We start from the raw sequence: 16,616 nt of genomic DNA on the forward strand, positions 1-16,616 counted from the left end.
AAAAATGTAATGTGACAAAAAAACTGGTACCAATAAAAACGTCAACTCGTCCAGCAAAAAAACCAGGCCTCACATGCTTATGTCAGCCGAAATATCAGGCAAAGACTAATACAACAGCTGAAGAATCAAATATTTGATTAGTCTTTGCCTGATGAGACCTAAGTAGTCTCGAAAGCTTGCAATGTGTTACTATCTTTTCAGTAAAGGTACTGTCACACTTTGCGATGCACCAGCGATCCCGACCAGCGATATGATGCGGTCAGGATCGCTGGTGCATCGCGAAGTGGTCGCTAGTGAGCTGCCACACAGGCAGATATCACCAGCGACATAGCAGGGGTTGGGGGTCGTTACTTACATGTCAGGGATCCTGACGTCCTCCACCCGTGTCCACGCGTCGGTCATTGGCGCCACTGGAAGCCCAGCAGGAAGTGGCCGACGAGAAACGGTCCAGGATGTTCTCGCGCGATCAGCGATGAGCAGCGGGGGGAGCCGGTCGGAGGTAAGTATCAGACATACCAATATCGCTGCTGCGTCACAAAACTAGTGACGTTATAGCGATATTGCTTAGTGTGACAGGCCCTTTAGCCATTAAAAGGTATCAACCACAGAGGACTCAATTCTAAACATTTTTCTTTGGTGACCCTTATTGTCAATGGCTGCCATTTGTTGACTGTCTGCTAATTAGCTCTTGAATCTGTCCTAGTATTGTTCTACTATCTGTGGGAAACAAAGGCAATGTTTGTTAAAGGGAATCTGTCACCAGTTTCTTGGGTTACCAGGCAAAAATATTCAATTTAGTGTCCCCCATGCATTAGGCCAGGTTCACATAGCGTTTAGGCAGTCCATTTAACGGATTTCGTTACAAAGCGGCATTAACGCGATGTAACGCATCCATTAACGCTGCCATACACTGCCATTACCGAACGCATCGCCAACGTATGTCATAAGCGGCATGCGCTAGCGATGTGCCGTCAATCTGTGAAGAACCCTCGGACGCGGTCTACAGAGTTCGAGGGTCCGTCACTGCTAGCGCAGATGGAGCATCTGCGCTATCGCTAATGTGATAAGAATGTTAGAGTAGCGTTAGTGCAGTCCGTTTAACGCATGCGTTGAACGGACTGCATTAACGCTATGTGAACCTGGCCTTACACAAGTACTTTTGATACCCTTGACTCCCCACGAATGATCCATAAATACAGTTTTTATTCCTCCCACGCTGTATGTAAATATGCTTGGTCCCGTCCGACTTATGGTCCGTCTCCATCCACCCCCTCCTCGTCTTGCTGTACATATTCATTTCTGTTAATATCACAGTTCGCATAGAGGTTCCATGCATCGCTGAGGCCTGGGGACGCCGGAAGGTGAGAACACCACCATTTTTTATTTTAATTCTATTTTTTACAGGGATATGGTACCCAGGGCATGGTGGACAGTCTCCTCCAGACCCTGGATACCATCTGCACATGATCCGCTTACTTTGCGCATGGTGGGCATAGCCACATGCGGAAAGTAAGTGGAACAATGCATTCTTATGTGTGCGGAATTCCAGCAAAAAGAATGAGCATGCTGCGTATTTTTCCGCTAAGCGATTCCACCGCGGAAAGATACGCAGCATTAGCACGGCATGTGCAGAATGCCATTGAACTCAATGGGTTGCTTGTTTTATGCGTTTCCGTGGCGAAAAAACGCGGCAAAAACGCATAAAATCCACTGGAATTTCGCATGTGTGCACATAGCCTAAAACAAAAAAAGGGCGGATCTGCCTGTGTTTAGAGAGGCTTTACATTACAGTAACCATGGCATCATTGCTCCAACTAAATACAGAGCTGTTCCACTGACCATCACTGAACCTTCAAAGACGTTTAGAGAATCCAGGATGGGACAATCAAGTCACCTGGCCCCATTCATCAACGGACTGTCAGCTTCCTAAGCTTGTCTTTACCCTCTCTCTGTGCTTCCCACAGTTGGAGTAGTCAGTCCTAGAAGCTCAAGTCACAGCTGCTCTAACTCCGGCAAGCCAGCGGAAGGGTGAGACTAATGTGCACCATCTTCGGTATTTGCTGGGACTGTTCAATATGTTATTCATTGTTGGTGGCTCAATAAATTATTGCCACACTGCTTTAATCTCACCCTGTGTTGTCTGAGCAGTATCATGCCCACAGTAAAAGGAGAACTGGCAATCAATGGGATGAGCCCTAGTCCATGGTGCCTCAAGCTAGCGGACAAGAGCACCCATTGACCAACCCCCCCATGTCTTTACATAAGCTCCTCAAAGTCACTTCAGATGTGAAGTGGTCCCTAAAAAATGGTTTTGTAAATTTTCTTGGAAAAATTAGAAATTGCTGGTTAACTCAACTTATTAAAAAAAATATTTTTTCAAAAACTGCTGATGTAAAGTAGACTTGTGGGAAATGTTATTTATTAACCATTTTGTGTGACATAACTGATTAAAGGCATAAAAACTAAAAATTTGAAAATTGCCAAGTTTTCCAAATTTTCAGAAAATTTCTGATATATTCACAAATAAATGCAAGTCATATTGAACAAATTTTACCACCATCATGAAGTACAATATGTCACGATGAAAACATTCTCAGAATCACCATGATCCATGGAAGAGCTCCAGAGTTATAGTAATCACATAAAGAGACTAATCAGAATTGTAAAATTTGGCTTGGTCAGGAAGGTGAAAACATGCCCCGATGAAGGGGTTAATATAGCAAAGATTTCTTCAACATTTGGTCCGCTAAGCAAGGAAGACTTTTCAGGTCACACAGTACCTCAGGACTCTATGTCAGAGGGAACCATATACCAATTTAGTAAATCCACACATATCAACATATTCTGGATTCATGTCCCACTGGTGGTTCTATATACAACATGCGAAAACACTTCCGACTGACAGAGTCAAGGCCCTCATACACAGACAAATGTCAGTAAACCTGCTGGTCCACGTATGGGGCCAGAGTGTGGGGAGGAAGATCTGCATCTGGCATGCCCAATTTTGCACTGCAGATCCTTTTGCTTTCTAGGAGATAAGTCACCATAAAAGATTTGAGGCAGCGGCTCTTAGAGAGCACAGGAGCACTCAGTTATGCTAACACTTCTGTGTAACAGTTTGGCATCAATAGTTTCAGATAAATACCACGTCACAAAAACGTATCGAACGAGTCTACTAAGAGCCACAAAAGTTGCAACCCTTGGGGTCGTTTGTTGGCGCTAGGAGAGCAAATATGTAATGCGCTTGCTCAAATTCATCCATAATGCTTATTTGCTCAACATTTCAAATTGTGGTGGCGACGGATTCACCACCAATTTCTAGTAAATACAGCCATCTTAAAAGGGAACCTGTCAGCAGGATTGTGCTGTGTAACAGAGTTAGGTTGGCGGTGCCGTTATACTGATTAAAATGATACCTTGGTTGATGAAATCCGTCTTGTGGTTGTTTTTTAATCTTTATTTCCAGTTTTGAGTTAATGAACTGCTCGTGCTCCGGGGCATCCATGTGGAGCTCTGCTTACATATCAGTATGGCTTATGACAAGTCACTGATCCCTCATTGACCTGCCCCCTAGTTTACATACTGAATATTATATGTATTGTTAAAAAAAAGTGATCACATTCAGCAGGCAGGCAGCGACTGCGCTGCAGCATGATCACATGTATAATGTGCATTTAATTATTTTATTTGCTGGTATAAATTCAGGTAAAAAAAAAAAAATCTCTAAGGCCTGTTTCACACTTGCTTTTTTTTGCAGCGCGTTTTTCCCGCAAAAAAACGCATTGAAAAACGCATACAAAAGCATACAACTGCTGCGTTTTTTTCAAGCATTTTTATGAGCATGCATGAAAAAAACGCAGCGTTTTTATGCGTTTGTATGCGTTTTTAGTGCGTTTTTACCAACATTAGGTGGCCCCTCACACTAACCCAAACCATGACTTTACTAACCCTAACCCTTAACCAAACCATACTTAACCCTAACCCAAACCCTAACTAACCTTAACCCTAACCCTAACCCTTAACCAAACCATACTTAACCCTAACCCTGACCCTAACCCTAACCCTGACCCTAACCCTTAACCAAACCATACTTAACCCTGACCCTAACTAACCTTAACCCTAACCCTAACCCTGACCCTAACCCTTAACCAAACCATACTTAACCCTAACCCTGACCCTAAACCTGACCCTAACAAAACCATACTTAACCCTAACCCTGACCCTAACCCTAACCCTTAACCAAACCATACTTAACCCTAACCCTGACCCTAACCCTAACCCCCCTTAACTAACCCTAACTCTAACCCAAACCCCTAAATTCCATGGTTAACAAAAAAAAAACGCATGTGCAAAAAAACGCATACATAAGCATGCCAATGCGCATATGCGCACCCATAGACTTATATTGGGTGTCTTGCTGTAAAAAACGCATTGCGCGCGCATGCGTTTTTTTTGAGGCAAATCGGACGCACAAAAAATGCAACAAGTTGCATTTTGTGCGCCCGAGCGCATACCGCAAAAAAACGCATGCGCGGTAAAACGCGTACAAACGCATGTTTATGCGCACATAAGCGCATCCCATGCAAAGTATAGGAAAAAAAACGCATGCGCTATTTAGTGCTAAATTACCGCGAAAAAAAACGCAAATGTGAAACCAGCCTAAATGGTGCCAGCTGCGCCTGCGCAGTAGCATCTATTGGCGATCCAATAGATGCTACTGTGCAGGCGCCACCAAAGCCTTCTTGCTAGAGAAAAAAAAAAAAGGTCTCCTCTAAGATGGCGGCACCTGCGCAGTAGCATTTATCGGATCACCAATAGATGCTACTGTGCAGGAGTGGCCGGGGCGCAATTTTGAGACAATTTTTTTTTTTCCTGAATTTATTTATACCAGCTAATAAAATAATTGCACATTATACATGCGATCATGCTGCAGTGCAGATGTCACCACCTGCTGAAGTTGATTTTTTTTTTTAATACATATAATATTCAGAATGTAAAATAGGGGGCAGGTTTACTGAGGGATCGGTGACCTGTCGTAAGCCATCAGTATGAATAGATAAGCAGAGCACCACATGAAGACCATCCACAGGCCGCCCCGGAGCACAAGCATATCATTAACTGAAAATAAAAGATTAAACAACCAAGACGGATTTCATCAACCAATGTATCATTTTAATCAGTATAACGGTGCCAACCTGACACTGTCTGTAGGTTACTCAGCACAATCCTGCTGACAGGATCTCTTTTAGTTAACCAATGGGCTGTGGATGTACAGTACAGACCCAAAGTTTGGACACACCTTCTCATTCAAAAAGTTTTCTTTATTTTCATGACTATGAAAATTGTAGATTCACTCTGAAGGCATCAAAACAATGAATTAACACATGTGGAATTATATAATTAACAACAAAGTGTGAAACAACTGAAAATATGTCTTAAATTCTAGGTTCTTCAAAGTAGCCACCTTTTGCTTTGATTACTGCTTTGCACACTCTTGGCATTCTCTTGATGAGCTTCAAGAGGTAGTCACCGGAAATGGTTTTCACTTCACAGGTGTGCCCCGTCAGGTTTAATAAGTGGGATTTCTTGCCTTATAAATGGGGTTGGGACCATCAGTTGTGTTGTGAAGAAGTCTGGTGGATACACAGCTGATAGTCCTACTGAGTAGACTGTTAGAATTTGTATTATAGCAAGAAAAAAGCAGCTAAGAAAAACGAGTGGCCATCATTACTTTAAGAAATGAAGGTCAGTCAGTCCGAAAAATTGGGAAAACTTTGAAAGTGTCCCCAAGTGCAGTAGCAAAAACCATCAAGCGCTACAAAGAAACTGGCTCACATGAGGACCGGCCCAGGAAAGGAAGACCAAGAGTCACCTCTGCTGCGGAGGATAAGTTCATCTGAGTCACCAGCCTCAGAAATCGCAGGTTAACAGCAGCTCAGATTAGAGACCAGGTCAATGCCACACAGAGTTCTAGCAGCAGACACATCTCTACAACAACTGTTAAGAGGAGACTTTGTGCAGCAGGCCTTCATGGTAAAATAGCTGCTAGGAAACCACTGCTAAGGACAGGCAACAAACAGAAGAGACTTGTTTTGGCTAAAGAACACAAGGAATGGACATTAGACCAGTGGAAATCTGTGCTTTGGTCTGATGAGTCCACATTTGAGATCTTTTGTTCCAACGACCATGTCTTTGTGCGACGCAGAAAAGGTGAACGGATGGACTCTACATGCCTGGTTCCCCCGTGAAGCATGGAGGAAGTGGTGTGATGGTGTGGGGGTGCTTTGCTGGTGACACTGTTGGGGATTTATTCAAAATTGAAGGCATACTGAACCAGCACGGCTACCACAGCATCTTGCAGCGGCATGCTATTCCATCCGGTTTGCGTTTAATTGGACCATCATTTATTTTTCAACAGGACACTGACCCCCAAACACACCGCCAGGCTGTGTAAGAGCTATCTGACCAAGAAGGAGAGTGATGGGGTGCTACGCCAGATGACCTGGCCTCCACAGTCACCAGACCTGAACCCAAATCGAGATGGTTTGGGGTGAGCTGGACTGCAGAGTGAAGGCAAAAGGGCCAACAAGTGCTAAGCATTTCTGGGAACTCCTTCAAGACTGTTGGAAGACCATTTCCGGTGACTACCTCTTGAAGCTCATCAAGAGAATGCCAAGAGTGTGCAAAGCAGTACAAAAGGTGGCCACTTTGAAGAACCTAGAATATAAGACATTTTCAGTTTCACACTTTTTTGTTAATTATATAATTCCACATGTGTTAATTCATAGTTTTGATGCTATTTTCATAGTCATGAAAATAAAGAAAACTCTTTGAATGAGAAGGTGTATCCAAACTTTTGGTCTGTACTGTATAAAACAACAAAGCTGAAACTTGCATTCCAGGCTCCAGTACCATCTCTCCACCGCTGCAGAAGCCACATGCACCACTGATGTGACATCAACACTTAAAGGACTAGTTACTGCTCCACTTTAATTACACTTCAACAACACCATTGACTAACCCCTTTACACCCCAGCCTGTTTTCACCTGCAGGATGAAGCCAAATTTTACAATTCTGACCAGCATCACTTTATGGAGGTAAAAACTCTGGAACGCATACCAGCGATTCTGAGATTGTTTATTTCAATTTTTGTATCCTTAAAAGTTAAGTCATGCTGTACAAAATAATTAAGCAACATTTCCCACATGTCTACTTTACATCGGCATCATTTTTTTAACAAGTTTTATGAAATTATAAGGGTTCTAAACAGTATAAACACCAGTAAGGTCAAGAACTTCACAAGGACCCTTACAGTAAATATAGATATAGATTAAAAGCTAAACCTTTATTAGAGCCTAAATCAAAGACAAAACAACCACACAGTAACACAAACAACCGTGTCACCTACTGCACCCTACAATGGGGTCCTGATGTCAAACTGCCTAACAACGGAGGTTGGCACCCTAAACATGATCGAGATTGGCGCCCCCGTTCCACGGTGGCTGTACCCTATAGCTCCTAGATAACCCTCAATAGGTGCCACATGCAGTCACTCAATCAGGAAAGAAGTCACAGGTCCGGGTCCTCCCATCTTATTGCGATGATGTCCCCTTACTTGCTTCCTGGAGCGGCTCCTGCGCAGGTGTACTGATTTGTCCTGTTGAGGGCAAAGTAAAGTACTGCAGTGTACAGGGCCTCTCTGACCTTTCCCAGCGCCTGCGCACTGCGGTACTTTGCTCTGAGGGCAGAGAATTACACCTGCGCAGGATCCGCACCAGGAAGCAAGGAAGAGGACGTCATCGCCTGAAAATGGAGGTGCCGAACCTGGACCCACGACACCCATTGGACAGGACCGTCCCCGGGTGAGTATAATCTAACTTGTTTTTCTTCTCTTTCAGGTTACAGAAATGCTGTAGATAAGCCCCTAATGGCGGTGGCTGCAGCTTATATGCGAAAAAATGAGGTGAGTTTCCCTTTAAACCGCAACTGCCACCTTTTGGCCCAAGTTTCCAACTTATCCAGATCCAACTGTAGCAGAATACTATCTTCTCTTCTACTGACTGCTTTATATAGTTTTGCATCATCTTGAAATAGATATTTTACTGTGTAAACCTTCTACCAGATCATTAATATGTTGGAGAATAATAGGTTCCAACACCGACCTCTGCGGTACCCCACTGGTCACAGCGACCCAGTTAGAGAATATACCACTAATAACCACCCTCTGCTTTCTATCACTAAGCCAGTTACTTACCCATTTACACATAAATCCTTAAGCTCCTCTTGATTATTTGCGACATCATTGTTGTGTTATGACACACACAGTATCAAGCTGGCTAATCAGGAGAGATTGGGATGACAGCAAACAGGAGACTGTTCGCAGGGCTCCTGCTGAACCTACACTGAATAATGATGTGGCCACTGGACCAGGTTCCTGCATATCGAGGGGCAGCACGGTGGCTCAGTGGTTAGCAACATAACCTTACAGTACTGGAATCCTGGGTTGAACTGCCACCAAAGACAACATCTGCAAGGAATTATGTTCTCCCTGTGTTTGCACGGCTTTCCTCTGGGTACTCTGCTATCCTACTACACCACAAAGACGCAACGATAGGGTATTTAGATAGTGAACCCCATTAAAACAGTAATTATGTTGTCTTAAAAGTGCTACGGAATTAATGGCACTATACAATTAAAATATATAAGTAATCGATACACATCTTTAGATACAAGCAGTTTTTATTTTGTCCAATGCATCTAAAACAAATCAACTTCCTCTCCGGACATCACGCCAGCCTTTCTAGAAAACACCGGCGATTGTCTAACATCATGTCCTCACTATATCAGAAACTGAACCTGTCAAAGACTGAACTCCTTGTGTTTCCTCCTGCTACTAATGTACGTATACCAGACACTGCCATTTCCGTGTGTGGTTCCACTATTACTCCCCAGCAACATGCCCGCTGTCTTGGGGTCATACTTCGAGCTTTCATTCACCCCCCCACATCCAATCACTGGCTCACTCTTGTTATCTGCATCTCAAAAACATTTCTAGAATTCGACCTTTTCTTATCTTTGACTCTGCAAAAACTCTTAGGCTATGTGCACACGCTGCAGATTCACCTGCGGGTTTTTCTGCGCGGATCCGCAGGTAAAACCGCAGGTAAAGTGACCTGCGGTTTTCCTGCAGATTAGCCTGCGGTTTTGCCCTTCGGTTTCACACCTCTACTATGTTAAAGGTGTGAAACCGCTGTGGAATCCGCCCAAACAATTGACATGCTGCGGTTTGTAAACCGCAGCAAAACCGAGCGGAAAAAAACGCAGCATGAGCACAGCGGTTTTGAAACGCCATAGGATAACATGGTACTGTACCATGTCTGCGGAACTGCTGCGTTTACGCAGGGCCAAAACCGCTGCGGAAACGCAGCAGAATCCGCAACGTGTGCACATAGCCTTACTGTTTCTCATTCATTCTCGTCTGGACTACTGTAACTCTTCTAATCGGTCTCCCTCTTACCAAACTTTCCCCTCTCCACTCTGTCTTGAATGCTGCAGCCAGGATCATATTCCTCGCCAATCGTTACACCGATGCCTCTACCTTGTGCCATTATTAGAACAAAACCGTTGGCACAACCCTGGTAAACGGAGGTGGTGCACAAGTAGGATCCCAATCCGTGAACTTCAATTTAAATAGACTTGGCACACACCAAAAAGATTCTGATGCAGAAAGGTGGTTTTAATGAATTGCAGTACATACATACAGACGTTTCGGTCTAGGACCTTCATCAATGTACAATAAGTTGTACTGTGAGCTCTTAGTGACCGGGCTTTAAGGGAGACACCAATACTGCAAGGAGGCACCTGCGGCCGTCCCACGTGGTTCTATATAACAAGTAGACGCAGTATCCACCGCGAATCCAGTATCTACCTTGTGCCAGTCATTACACTGGCTACCCATCCACTCCAGAATCCAGTACAAACTTATTGCCCTCACCCACAAAGCACTCCATAGCTCAACACCACCCTACATTTCCTCCCTTGTTTCAGTCTACCACCCTACCTGTGCCCTCCGTTCTGATGACCTGAGGTTTGCATCCTCAATAATCAGAACCTCCCACTCCCGTCTCCAAGACTATACACGTGCTGCGCCAATTCTTTGGAATGCACTTCCCAGGTCAATACGAGCAGTCCCCAATCCCTACAATTTTAAGCGTGCCCTGAAAACTCATTTATTCAGACTGGCCTACCGCCTCAACACATTAACCTAACTATCCCAGTGTGGCACAGTCAAAAGTTTTACCATAACCAGGTTCCCCGCATCATGTTCCCACATGCTTTATGCATCCATTAGCCCTCTGCGTCTGTACTGTTACACACTTAACATTATGGCTGGTCCAAACAATCAGGGCAATTGTTACCACCCACCTTTCGTGTCTCCCTATTATTTTCCTCATAGACTGTAAGCTTGTGAGCAGGGCCCTCATTCCTCTTGGTATCTGTTATGATCTATGTGATTGTTATACTGTAATGTCTATTGTCTGTACAAGTCCCCTCTGAAATGTAAGTGCTGTGGAATATGTCAGCGCCATAGAAAAAAAAATATATTATTATAACTCCCAAATTGTGAGACTTCCTCCTACCTCTAAGTATCTCCATAGTAACAGACTGTAAACTGTATCGTCTGATCCTACAATCATATTGCTATTAGTTTCCTACGTCTTCATAATATATATTTGGTAAGTTAGGAAGTAAAATATGGAAGGTAATATACAGACTATACAGATGTTGTATAGTCTTATACAGTCCGATTGCAGCTCAGAAAACAAGGATTATTTTTATTATGACTATCTGCAAAATTGCTTTATTGTTACACACAATAATTCCCGTTCATGTAATTATTTAAATACTGGACAATCCCCGTACTGGTCATTTCAAGTGTGTGCATGAGAAATGGTACTGTCACACTAAGCGATGTACCAGCGATATGAAGCGGCCAGGATCGCTGGTACATCGCTAAGTGGTCGCTAGTGAGCTGCCACACAGGCAGATCTCACCAGCGACATCGCAGGGGTCGGTACTTACGTGTCAGACAAGGTGATCCAGACGTCCTCCCGCCCGCCTCCACGCGTCGCTCGTCGTCACAGCAGGAAGCTGACGACGAGAAACAGTCCTGGACGTTCTCGCGCGATCAGCGATAACCAGCGGGGGAGCCGTCGGAGGCAAGTATCAGACATAGCGATATCGCTATAACTAGAGTTGAGCGACATTGGTCGGATCGGGTTTCATAAAACAAAATTTGTTTCAGATGAAACTGGTCCGATTAGGGCAAAAAAAGTCGGAGTTTCGTCCGAAACCCGCCCCCAATGCAAGTCAATGGGGAATAAAAGTCAGCATTGAGTGGATCTATTGGGGGTCGGGTTTCGGACGAAACTCCGACTTTTTTTGCCCTAATCGGACCAGTTTCATCTGAAACAAATTTTGTTTCATGAAACCCGATCCGACCAAAGTCGCTCAACTCTAGCTATAACGTCACAAAAACCAGTGACGTTATAGCGATATTGCTAGCGATATCGCTTAGTGTGACAGGCCCTAAACACCACCATTTTTATTATAGAACTTGTATTTTTCACCAGTTTTTCCAATACAGACTTCATCTCTAGTTTTCAGCTGCCTCTGATCTAGTGTGTGAAGATGACCTGATCTGTTTCCTCTATACACAGATGCAGAGATTACTACTCTGTCTATGTATAATTATACAACAGTACTGAGCAGTGTAGTTCTGAATCCATCTCTACGGTGAGGGGGGAGACAGAAGACAATTTGTCCTAGCCTATTTCACGCTGATCCTATCCTCTCCAGCTGTACTCTGACCACCAGTAAACTGGTAGTCCATCTTGTTATGACTAAAGATTTTGAAGACTTTTTTCAGTGGAGGAGTTCAAGAAGCAAGTAGAGAGTCACTTTGTCCAGGGCTGTGGAGTTGGTGTCATGGAAGTTGAAGAGTAGGAGGTTTGGCTTAAGGGCCTGTCACACTAAGCGATATCGCTATAACGTCACTGGTTTTTTTGACATTATAGCGATATTGCTAGCGATATCGCTATGTCTGATACTTACCTCCGACCGCTCCTCCGCTGGTTATCGCTGATCGCGCGAGAACGTCCTGGTCCTCTTCTCGTCTGCTTCCTGCTGTGGAGACGAGCGACGCGTGGACGTGGGCGGGAGGACGTCAGGATCGCCTCGTCTGACAGGTAAGTAGCGACCCCCGTCCCCAGCGATGTCGCTGGTGAGATCTGCCTGTGTGGCAGCTCACTAGCGACCACTTAGAGATTTACCAGCGATCCTGACCGCGTCATATCGCTGGTACATCGCTAAGTGTGACAGCACCTTTACTGACTCCACAGCCCTGACTGGCATAGTGCTGTCAAGAGAGGAGAGAATAAAGCTTTTTTTTTTTTTTTTTTTTTATTATTATTTCATTGGCGTCAAACATTGAGATAGAAAAGGGGTTGTCCTAGCAGTGACCAATCCTTTTAACTTCATTTAACCAATCTTTTTGCAAAACAATTTTTGTGCATGAAACAGTCTCTTGAGTTTCATGAGCATCTGTCTTAACCTTTTCCTTCAGAATTTGCTGATCTAATTCAGAACTCATTCCTCCAACACAGATGTAGAAAAGCAGGCCCAAACCATGTTATTACAACCATATTTCACAGATGTGTGAACAACAAGCTTTAGTTCAGCGCTTTTTCTCTCTAAACATAATGCTTCTTATTTTAACCAAAAAGCTCTATTTTGGTCACAACCATCCACAAAAGATTTATCCAACAGCGTTCTGGCTTGTCCAGGTGATCTTTAGAAAACTGCACATGGGCACCAATGTTCTCTTGGGAGAGCTGCAGCTTTTTCCTTGTAATCCTACCATGAACATCATTGCTAATTGATATCATCTTGATTGTGGACTCAGGAACAGTAAAAAAGCTAACGTGAGAGACCTTTAGTTGCTTAGAGGTTACCTTGGGTTCCTTTGAGGCCTTGCAGACAATTATTTGCCTTGCTCTTGGAGTGATCTTTGTTGGTCAATCGCAGATTGGTGGAGAATAAACTCTTTAGAGACTTGTTTTATAACCTTTTCTAGCCTGCTGAGCATCAACAACTCTTTCGGAGGGCCTCAGAAATCTCCTTAGCTCATGCCATGATACACTTTCACAAAAATGTGTGGTGTGAAGAGTAGTCTTTGATAGATATTTTTTCTTTAAATAAATCAAGCCCAATCACATTATTTCCACAGCCTGTTGATAGAAAACACCAAACTCCCGATAGCACATTGATGTGATATTGGATTATTTTCCTAATTAAAAAAGACAGTATAATATTTGACATTTTCATTTGATTCTTTATCTACTTTTGGGGATTGTGTGAAAATCTGGAGTTAGAGGTTAAATTTATGCAAAAATAAGGGAAATGCTGAAGGATTTACAAGCTTTCAAGCACCTCTATACTCCACAGAGAGGGAGGAAGAATGAGGCATACCCATTACAGGGAGAGAACGGGCAGATTGAGCTGAAACGTGAAGTAATGGTTTTACCTCACAAGTGCTGGATTCAGTCACACAGCTCAGAACATTTCTAGCTGTATAGTGTCCTCCATTCTGCAGTTTGTCTCAGCTGCTACAGAGAGCAGGAATGCTTCTTGTCTCTGTGTGTACCCGTGTATGGGAGACATAGCAGATAGATGGAGACTACCACCTCCAACTGAAATGGGCGCATTCAAATGGCGAATAATTTGGACCGCAATGCTCGGACTAGTCACAGCTCTCCCGATCTGAGCGTGACAGCTGCATAGAAAGATATAAACCTGTCACACTTGGTCGTGACAGCCTCCAGTCAGCCCATCCAATTTAAATGACCATGTAATAGCACCCTAAGGCCGAGATTACACATACGAGAAACACGGCCGAGTCTCGCATGTTAATACTCGGCACTGCCGCTGACACTCAGGAGCGGAGTGTCCGGCTACATGTATTGCTATGCGGCTGCACGCTAAGATCCAAGTGCCGGGTATTAACACGTGAGACTCGGCCGAGTTTCTCGCATGTGTGATACTGGCCTTAGATTAAAAAAAAAAAAAAATCTGCATAGGAGAAAACTAGAGAAAACTGCAAGATCCTAGTTATATATAAATGACCAGAAATGGTGTTATTGCTCACGCCCACAAAGACAGGCCAATTCTGATAAACTACCTGAAACAAATTCACTTGCACTATACAAGTCTGCTTTTAGGTGGCAACTTGTAAAACGCAGATTAAAAAAAAAAAAAAAAAAAAAAGAATAAGCCTCTGCCAAATACCTCTGGCAGCAGATTACCACAAAAAAGGATCAAGCATTAGAAGTCAACGTGCCCAAAACATGGGAGTTGTGACGCCCTCCTGCACATAGATGCCCTCATTGGATCTACAGTACAGTAATTCCCACCAGATTTGAAGGGGTCGGCCAACATTAAATATAAAAAAAAAAAAAGTATGTGGGGGGGGAGGAATTCTACTTAAATAACTTATCGACTCCCTAGATCCACAGATCAAACCAGAAGAACTTATCAACATGACGGTATCAATAAGCATATAAGGATCAGGCTAGAGAGCGCTATAATGATGAAGTCTAAGGGTGTGTGCACACGCTGCGGTTCTGCTGCGGATTTGGCCGCTGTGGTGTACAGTACCATAATATCCTATGGATATTAAAAACCGCAGTGCAGACGGTGCGGATTTTTCCACGCGGTTTCAAAACCGCAGAAAGAATTGACATGTCAATTCTTTCTGCGGATTCCGCTGCGGTTTGCCATCTCCTCCATTGTAGAGGTGAAAAACCGCAGGGCAAAACCGCACCGTGTGCACGTACCCTAACTCGTGCGATAGAGACTAGCAGCCGTGGGCTTGTTAACAAAGATGCTTACCTTTCCCATATACCCGGCTGATCTATGGTAAAGCCGCGGAGACCAGGAGTGGCTCGTGTCGTGGACCCTGGGCCAGAAAGTTTGACAACTTACAAGACCACTGACCAGCAGCGCAGCCCCAGTACCGGGTGCAGCCAACACCTGACGGCGGTGTATACAGATAATGCACAGTAACAAGCCCCCCCTGCAGCCTTCACAAGGTCACGTGGGAGTCTTTAATAACAGCAATGACAAGGATGGGAGATGGCATTCATTCAGCCAATGTGTGCTCCCATTCTGAGAGGTCTGCCAGCAGCTCCTGGGGCAGCACTCGGCATTCCTATGCTGCCAGTGCACGGGCCTTCTGCCCTGGCAATGCCCCTCGGCTGCTGGGTGGAGGGCACTGCTAGCAGCCAGTGTCAGCCATGTTGGAGAATTTACAAACCTGCAGCAGCCCTGGAGAAGGAGACGGGAGGGGGAGGGGGCCGCAGACAAAGGAAGCCCGAGCCACAGACCACACTCCCCTGGATCCCCGCCTCATGTGTCTGCTGCCTCCCACACGCGGGAGTGACATCACACCGCGAGGATCCCGCCGGGAAACAATGGCGCTCTGACGTCACACCCTCGCCAGCGTGACGTCACTGACCGGAGGGGAACACAGGGACAAAGGCCCGGGGGCCACAGCAGCCCTTACCTTCACGGGGCTCTTCCCTCCCGGTGCCGCCCCCTCCGCCTTTGTCAGACGCCGGGATTTTGTGGCAGCGCAGCTCTCGCCTCACTGTCCGCTCCCTGCGAACTTCTTCCAAGCCCTCCGCTCAGACGCCCCCTCCCCCTTTCACACACTGCCAGATTTAGAGCTGGCTGCCCGTACACACTGCCGTGTATCTCCTGCAAGGACCAGGCCTCGCCTTCCTGCCAAATAATGATTCCATCAGAGTGGGCCCCTCCTCTCTGTGTTGGTGCAGGAGCGAGCTACGCGCACGCGCACTGGGAGCCCGCTCTCCGCCGCGGTACGGCTCAAATGCGCATGTGCGGCCAGAGAGCGCGTTTGTTAAACGGGGGAATCCTAGAACGGCGTTTGGTCACGTGCGGCGGCAGTTTGTAATCGTCTGTGGTGATGAGTGGCAGCTGCTGACGGTCGCTGCAGGCGCGGAGGGATGGCTGAGGCCTTCACCAGCCTTTCTAGAGAGTTGTAGGTCATGTTGCCCTGCCCTCTATGTAGAATGGCCAATAGCCAGACAGTGGAGGCCATTAGGTGATACATTATGCTGGTGTTTGTGGTGTTTTAAACTACGTTAAAGCTGTGTACCCATGTAAGCGGTTTTTCCAGGTAAAAACGCTTCAAAGTCGCTTACAAGAAGCAGCCCATTCTTTTTAATGAATTCCGCAATTTTTGTGCACATGATGCATTTTTACCGCAAAAAAAAACAGCATGTTCATTAAGTTTGCGGAAAAATCTGCATTTCTAGCTATATTCTATGAGCAGGAAGACACTCCTGTAAAAAACGCATTAAAAAACACGCGTTTTTCCTGGGAAGAAGTCTTTTTTTCTGCATATGTTGGCTAAAGGAAAACTCGGCAGGATTTCACCTCCAGAACTGTTTATACGCACATGTAGCTTTTTAAAAGACAAGTCCAGCAAAACCTTTATCTGGCCGCTCTGTTACTGAGAAATAAGGATTTGACT

At 44.9% G+C, this 16,616-nt stretch overlaps 1 protein-coding gene across 4 annotated transcripts in view; it reads right to left on the minus strand.

Moving 5' to 3' along the window:
• Positions 1 to 16,073, minus strand: part of SPIN1 (spindlin 1) — a 67,747-nt gene extending 51,674 nt beyond the window's left edge. The window contains exon 1 of one of the 4 annotated variants that reach the window (XM_073575321.1): positions 15,624 to 16,073. The gene's annotated coding sequence lies outside the window, so the exon portion shown is untranslated. Of the gene's footprint in view, positions 1 to 15,374; positions 15,520 to 15,623 lie in introns of those variants that run through there. The other 3 variants (XM_073575318.1, XM_073575320.1, XM_073575319.1) reach the window with 3 other exon arrangements.
• Between the last annotated feature and the right edge of the window lie 543 nt (positions 16,074 to 16,616).

This window comes from Dendrobates tinctorius, unplaced genomic scaffold (assembly GCF_039654945.1).
Source record: "Dendrobates tinctorius isolate UK_male_01 unplaced genomic scaffold, ASM3965494v1 ptg000044l, whole genome shotgun sequence".
Lineage (NCBI taxonomy): Eukaryota > Metazoa > Chordata > Amphibia > Anura > Dendrobatidae > Dendrobates > Dendrobates tinctorius.